Below are 7,860 nucleotides of genomic sequence, written 5' to 3'. Positions count from 1 at the left end.
TGTTGTTATAGTTAGCCTCCTTGTGGTTCAACCTCGGTCTTGCCGGATTATTTATTTCTTCGACATTTTTACACTTGGGAAAAGACATCAATCTTTGGGTCGTGTCACCTATCACAACTGTCATTAGCCAAAGCTAATCTTGTAATTTATCTCCCAGCAATCCTATCATGGATGCCATTAGCCAAAGTTAATCTTGTAAATACGCTAGACTTTATTTACACTGAACATGACATTTGTTGTAATTGCATTTACTAGAATAATTTTAAATTGTATAAGTGCAAATAGGAGAAAGATCACACACCTGTTTCATCTGTCTCACAACCTCCCCTAATAGAAGATCTAATCCTAGTTGCTCCTCCTGAATCACAAGGAAGTTTTTGGTTATGATTCCTTCAAGCCAATATTATAGAGAATTCATATTCATCCATTACTCATATGTTGCTTTCTATGCATGTTCATTTCCTCATAATAACATACATACATATATCATGTATATTTTTAGAGTTAGCATCTTAATGTGCAAGTGTTCATATGACTCAATTTTTTTAAAATTTTTATATATAGTATTCACGTGAAAATCTACTGTTACTGTCTAATTTTGAACTATTATTGTCTAGACATTGAACCGTTACTGCCTAACCATTACTATTTAGATATTAAACTGTTATTGTCCAACCGTTACTGTTTAGATATTAAATTGTTACTGTCTAGATATTAAACTGTTACTGTCCAATAGAATCAATCACGACTTAGTCTCAGTTGGTAACCTATAACTGGAGTTCTACATCTCCAAATTATGCAAGATCAATTTTCTTGGTTAGCTAACATCCATATCTATAATTTTTATGAGGAACCCAATCCTAATTCCCTTATCCTCCTACTTAAAATCTCACTGAAAGTCAGGAGACGAATCTATCCTGATTCATCACCCCTTTTCCTTCACATAATACTTTCATAAATTATATACCACACATGAATTAACTTAATTTTAACAACAAATATTTTTTTCCCAATTCATGTCTAAAAACCCTAACCTATAATTCAATATAAAGGCATCGATTCATTATCGAATTTGAAATGAATTTTTAAGATCATGTTTAGAACACCTTACTCGGTATGAATTGAGATTTTGATCTTCAACAAGTTAGATTTTCAACCTCCTCTTTTCTTTTTTCCTTGTTCAATTTTCTTGTTAATCTCTTACACACAAGTGTTTATCTTATCTATAAACCCTTAATCTTGGATGGGTTCTTGAAATTTTAGTGTTTCTCTCTTGATTTTGCAAGAATGGATGCAAAAATCCCTATTTTCTTTTCTTATGGTTCCCGCATATTTTTTTGGTGAGGAGTGGGTATTTATACTCTATAATTTCCTTTATTTGCATTTAGGCCCTCATTTTCCTTTAAGTGTATTATTCTCTTCAATTACATCCAACCCTTAACAGTACCTGGTTTATTAATGTCTCGAATTATTTCGTCTGAAAATTTATATTAAAAAATTTCTAAATTCCTGTTTTTATTTAACCATATGCATGAATTTCTTCACTTTTATTTATTTATTTATTTTATCTTGGGGTTTACAATAACATTTTTAGTAGTTTTAGTAGAAGAGTTAGGAAACTTATTATTAAAAGTATGTTGCAAGGTTGAACTCAAAGATGGTTCTTATGTAGGTATAGTTGATTCATTGACATCTTTCATTTTTTTTTTAATTGCGAATATAAACCTCTAAACCTTCTCCTTCTATCCTTTTTGGTTTCCCCAATATCTTCTTGAACCATTTCTTTCTTTTATTATGCTTTCTCATCACTCACTAGATTTTCATCTCCTTCCTCTCTCTCACCCTTGTTTCCTCCCTCCAATTATGGTTAAGGATTAAACCAAGATTAAACATAATAAAGGATACCAAGAATATATCCTCATTTTCATTAACCTGGTCTTGAGATGTGAGTTGACAAAAATATGACTTATTTTCACGAAACATTACATCCATGCTAACAAACAATTTCTTACTTAGAGGATGATAACATTTATACTAGCGATGATCATTTTCGGTTTGATTCGACTTTTATAAAAAAGTAACCAAATTGGTTTTTTAATAAAAAATTGAAACCAAACTCAATTCAAACCGACTGGTTTTGGTTCGGTTATTTTATATTAAAAACCAAAAACTATATTGTTTTTTTGGGTTATTTTTGTAATTTCTAATAGGTTTGGTTTCGGTTTGGTTTAGTTTTTTTTTCTTTTCAATTTGACTCGGTTTGATTTTTTTAGTTTCAGGCTTATAAAATCACACTTCAATTGTTCTTTGTCTAATAAACTAAATTCACCAACTAATCTTGATTCACCAAGATAGACATGTAAGTCCCCGTTTATGAGTTTATCTAAATGGAGTAACATATCATAGGCCTCTTATGAGTAACAAAATAATGAAACATTATATTTCTCGTGCTTTTCTTTTGTCAAACATGAGAATATATTTGCCTCAAGGAAGGGAAATTTTATCTTCACATAACCCAAACTCTAAGACGATCATATTCAATGTTTAACCTAGTTAGGAAATCATAAACACAATACTTGTCAATAAGTTTTTGAAACTTTACTACATCACCTATATAATTGGTCTAGAAATCTTGGTTGAATTCTAGCTCTTGCCACAAACTACTTAGTTAGTAAAGTATTGGGCAACAAATATACCATAATGCTTGGTTTCATGAACCTTTTAGATAAATTAAGAAAATAAAATAAGTTCAAAAGGGATATAAGAAAACTCTAAATCATGTTTGTGTGTGAAAAAATTTCAATTTTCTAAAACACAAATAGGAAATAAAAAACTAAAATAAACATATTCTCTAATTAGAAAAAAAAAACTTACATATAACTATCATTATTTGAAAAATAAAAACTAAATAAAAACAAAAATAAAATGGAAAAATAAAACAAGTCCAAATGATCACCAAAAAACCAAAAACCTCTAGCCAGGGAAAAAACACTAAGGTGATATTTGGATGTTGAAAATTTTTAGTTTTTTAGCAAAAAAAATTAAGGAAATAGAAAACTGAAGAAAACATATTTACTGATTAAAAATATTTTTTTAACAAAACAGATAATTTTTTTTTTCATTTTAAAAAAAATTAAAAAGTACAAAAAAGGTATTTTTTTTAAAAATTCATTGATCAGCCTCATTTTAATTTTTTCATTCGTTTAGATGCGTTTCTAAAAAAAAATTCTTGTTTTATTTAATTTTTTTAGGATTCAGTAATGTCGCATATTGTTTTTTAATCGTTGTTATTTCTTTTAAAAATATATAATATTTTTTATCAGCTACCTGTTAAGCCCGTGATCCATCATGAACCGAGCTCGGATAATCTAATAGATCTAGGCCCACGAGATCGGATCCAGCCTAGGATGAGCATTTGGTGGCCACAATAAACTTTTGAAAAGCAGAAAACCCTAACACTAGGAGCAACCATCCATCTAACGGACAATATCAACCCCAAAGCACTAATCCAACCGTTAAATCTTAATAAAAAAACACTATAAAAACCTAGGCAAACACTTCAGATTTTTGTCCATCGCCTCGCAGCTAGCCACTGCCTCTCTCAAAACTTCTCTGCTCCTCTCTTATCATTTTGCCGAGGTAGTATCGTTCTATTTCTTTCTCGTTTATCCGAAAACTTTCATTTTTGTCTTTTTAGCCTTGTGTTGCCGATCTAGTAGGCTTTTTTGATCTTTTTTTCTGATTGTTTTTGCTGTAAAACTGAAGAACTAGTTTTGTCAAGCTATATGTTATTTGCTATACGTTTATTTGATTGGTTCGTGACTGTGATTGTGTACATGCGATGGTATTTACTACTTTACATGGTGATGATTTGAAAAGAATTTTTCCCTTTATGAAAAGTGGTGATTAATCAGGGCTGGAGTCTCAGAAATGGCTCTTTTTTTGCCGAAACCCTAGATGGGTTTTTGGAAAGAAATACCGATGAGCTTGAGAATTGGCATGATAATATGTCTGCCATAGGCCTTCGGTTTTTTCGGGGAAAAATCTTTTCTTTTCATTTGCTGGTGTTTTGTGGTTAATACCCTTGTAAGTTTACAATTCAAAGGGTTGTTTTATGGAACCAATAGTGGTCCTTTCTTTTTCTTTATTTCAAATTAGTTTATCTTAATTGTAAAAAAAAAGTTTGAAATCATTTTTATTCAGTTTAAGCTTATTTCTGATTAGTATTTTAGTTGTTATTATAATGATTTCAACTAGATCTATTTAATGATATTAACAGCGATTTAATTTTTTCGGGGTCTTTGAAATACTAGATAAAATTATTATATTTTGATTGTTATGGTCCTTATTGGTTGGATTTTATATTTAAACATTTATTGAAGGAGAATCTGATTTAGTACTATTGATGTTTTCTTTGGATATATTATTTTTTGTTGATATTTTAGTTCTTGAGGTAAAACAATATTGAAGCTCACGAGTCTTGCAGAGGTTATATCAAAGGTTGAAGCATGTCTCACCGCAAATTTGAACACCCTAGACATGGCTCTTTGGGATTTCTCCCAAGAAAAAGAGCCTCCCGCCATCAAGGAAAAGGTTTCTTATGCTCTTTAACCTGAAGTTATAAACATTACAGTTAAAGATAACACATTGGAAGCATTCTATTTCTACATGATTAATGTGTACCTTCAGGCTATGATTTAATTTTTAGATGGGTTTTGTGAGAAGGTTGTCTTTTCTCCAATATGTACCTTCAAGTATTATTGCTTTATTGCCTATTGTGCAGTCCCATGTTTGGTTTTTGCAACAAAGAACAACTCTGGTAAAGGATTTATATCGGTCATTTTAATATAGAACGATATAGAATGGGTCAAGTGAGACAACAATGATTGGTCATCTGGACTTCCTACTATCATCTCCTTAATAACCATTAAATTTTATTGTCCTGTCTTGTAAATCGGGAGTTAGATGAACTGCCTTGCAGTATTATATTGTCATAATCCCTGACACAGATAAGCTTGATATGATTTCTAATTTATTTTTGTTAGACATAGTGGTATTTGCATTTATCAAGGTTGGCTTCATATAACTTATTTGTATCAACTTGCATTCTCTGTGTATTGAATTTTGTTCTCTTTGATGATGTTACATCAAAGGCCTTTCCCAAGGATGATCCAAAAAAACCTTGCAGATTGACTGCGTTCCTAGGTTACAAAGCTGGGATGACTCATATTGTCCGAGAAGTTGAAAAGCCAGGCTCAAGTGAGTTTCTTTACTTTTTCTCGATTATCCTTCTGGATGATAGCTCTTTTTTATCTCTAGCTTTGGTGAAGGAACTTGTTTGATACGCTGTTGCCTATAAATTTATCAAGATCATCATGTTTGATTGGGTTAGAATATAGGGATGTGTTGTCCTTGTAGCATGTGTTTTGGACCAAACACTATAATATTAACAATGAGAGGCCAAAACTTTTAGCCTTGTTGTTGCCAGGGCCACCCCAGACCACTTGGAATTGTCTCTGATAGCATGTTTATATTGAATTTGATGATTTTACACCTCTTTTGCCAATAAAACATGTCTGGGTTGCTTGGAATTGGGGATTGATTGGGAGTATTTATTTGAAAGTGTGCACAATTGTAATTTGCAGCCCTGCATTGCTGCCTTCTGTTGTGCAATTTGTTGTTTGTATGTCCTTTTTGTGTACCCCTTTTTGATGTTCTGTTTCTGCACATTTTTAAAGCAGCCGGAAGGAAGATTAAAATATTCATTGTAACACTATGATTCACTTCTAGCTTATGTGCTCATTAATTCGTTTTTCATTTGTCTTCCAGAGCTCCACAAGAAAGAAACATGTGAAGCTGTTACAATCATAGAAACACCACAAATGGTTGTTGTTGGGGTTGTTGGCTATATCAGTACTCCTGGTGGTCTCCGGTCTCTGAGCACCGTATGGGCCCAGCATTTGAGTGAGGAGGTTAGAAGGAGATTCTACAAAAACTGGTGCAAGTCAAAGAAGAAGGCTTTCACAAAGTACTGTAAGAAGTACGAGTCTGAGGATGGGAAAAAGGACATTGAGGCTCAATTGGAGAAACTGAAAAAATATTGCACTGTGATTCGTGTGTTGGCGCATACTCAGGTATTCTACACTTGCATCCTTATTTAATGAGTGTTTGATTAATAGTAATCTTACTCTGAAATTACTGAGCTATAATATCTGGAATCCAAATACCAGACATCAATAGCAAACTTTTAATTGCTGACGGCTTAATTTTTGTGTCCATGCTCTTGAATATTTTTGTTTATCTAGGCAGTTTCTTGATGTTCAGATTCCCCCTTGTTTGTTATTACTGTGGTACGGTTTAGACTCTAGATGAATGTGATTTCAAGGATATCTAAAGGTGGTGTTGTTGGCATGGTTTATGTAGATTCGGAAAATGAAGGGACTGAAACAGAAGAAGGCCCATTTGATGGAGATCCAGGTCAACAGCTGGGATGTTGCCAAGAAGGTTGACTTTGCTTACAGTTTCTTTGAGAAGCATATTCCTGTTGATGCTATTTTCCAGAAAGATGAAATGATTGACATTATTGGTGTAACCAAGAAGAAGGTGTGGTCACTCGTTGGGGTGTGGCTCGACTCCCTCGCAAGACTCATCGTGGTCTTCGCAAGGTAGCTTGTATTGGTGCATGGCATCCAGCTAGGGTCTCATTTACTGTTGCAAGGGCTGGGCAGAATGGTTACCATCACCGCACAGAGCTAAACAAGAAAATTTACAAGCTTGGGAAGTTTGGTCAAGAGTCATTCTGCAGTTACTGAATATGACAGGTAAATGTATATTTTTTGTAGTTTGTCCCTACTGTGATTTTAGTCCCTTAGCATTCACCAAGATTGATTGATGTTGAGCATCTGCCTCTTACAATATTATGATATTTGGTCATGAACAACAGGACTGAAAAGGGCATTACACCAATTGGAGGATTCCCCCATTATGGTGTTGTGAAGGAGGATTATTTGTTGATAAAAGGATGCTGCGTGGGCCCCAAGAAACGCGTGGTAACACTGAGGCAGTCTCTGTTGAAGCAGACATCTAGAGTTGCTATGGAGGAAATTAAACTCAAGTTCGTTGATACATCCTCCAAATTTGGCCACGGACGATTCCAGACCACTGAGGAAAAGGCCAAGTTTTACGGGCGGCTCAAGACTTGATTTGCAATGGAGAGAATCAGCTTAGCTAGATTTCTATTACTGTTCAATAGTCTTCAACTGTTGGTTTGATTCTGGATTCACTTGTCATCCTTGTCTTATTCAATTTGGAAATTCTTATAATATATTTGCTCTAATATATCTTAAACCTTCCTTTTTACACCTTGAGCCAAAAAAGACCTTTGTTGGAGGTTATTGTTGAATACAATTATAACGTTTGGTATCGTAATTTCACAAAATAATAAGAAAATCAAACCCGAAGGGGTAATTTATTATTATTATATTTTTGAAAATAAACACATACATATAATAGTGGCATAAAGAGGTATTTTAGCGAGAGTTATAAGAAAATTACCCAGGCTGTTGATATTTTACCGAGAATTACAAAAAAATTACCACCCATGCCACAATCACTAACAGATTTATTCCATAAAAAATAAATATTAATTATCTACTTATACTTTGTCATGGACATAAAAAATAAAATATACAGATTTTTTAAACATATTTTTTACATTAAAAAAATTATAATAGTAGATAAAAAAGCTGATATATATATATATATATATATATATATTTGATAATCCACGTTTATTATCATTAACCTTCATTTTTACCCCTTCTTGAGGGGAAAAAAAAAACTTTTGCTGCAGTTTATAGT

At 32.7% G+C, this 7,860-nt stretch overlaps 1 pseudogene; it reads left to right on the top strand.

Annotated features, from left to right (window-relative positions):
• Window positions 1-3,582: 3,582 nt before the first annotated feature.
• On the top strand, window positions 3,583-7,320 carry LOC118037231 (large ribosomal subunit protein uL3y-like; annotated as a pseudogene).
• Window positions 7,321-7,860: the final 540 nt, after the last annotated feature.

Source organism: Populus alba, chromosome 17 (genome assembly GCF_005239225.2).
Source record: "Populus alba chromosome 17, ASM523922v2, whole genome shotgun sequence".
Classification (NCBI taxonomy): domain Eukaryota; kingdom Viridiplantae; phylum Streptophyta; class Magnoliopsida; order Malpighiales; family Salicaceae; genus Populus; species Populus alba.
Note: the sequence above shows the minus strand (reverse complement) of the source record. Positions and strands in the feature narration are given on the sequence as shown.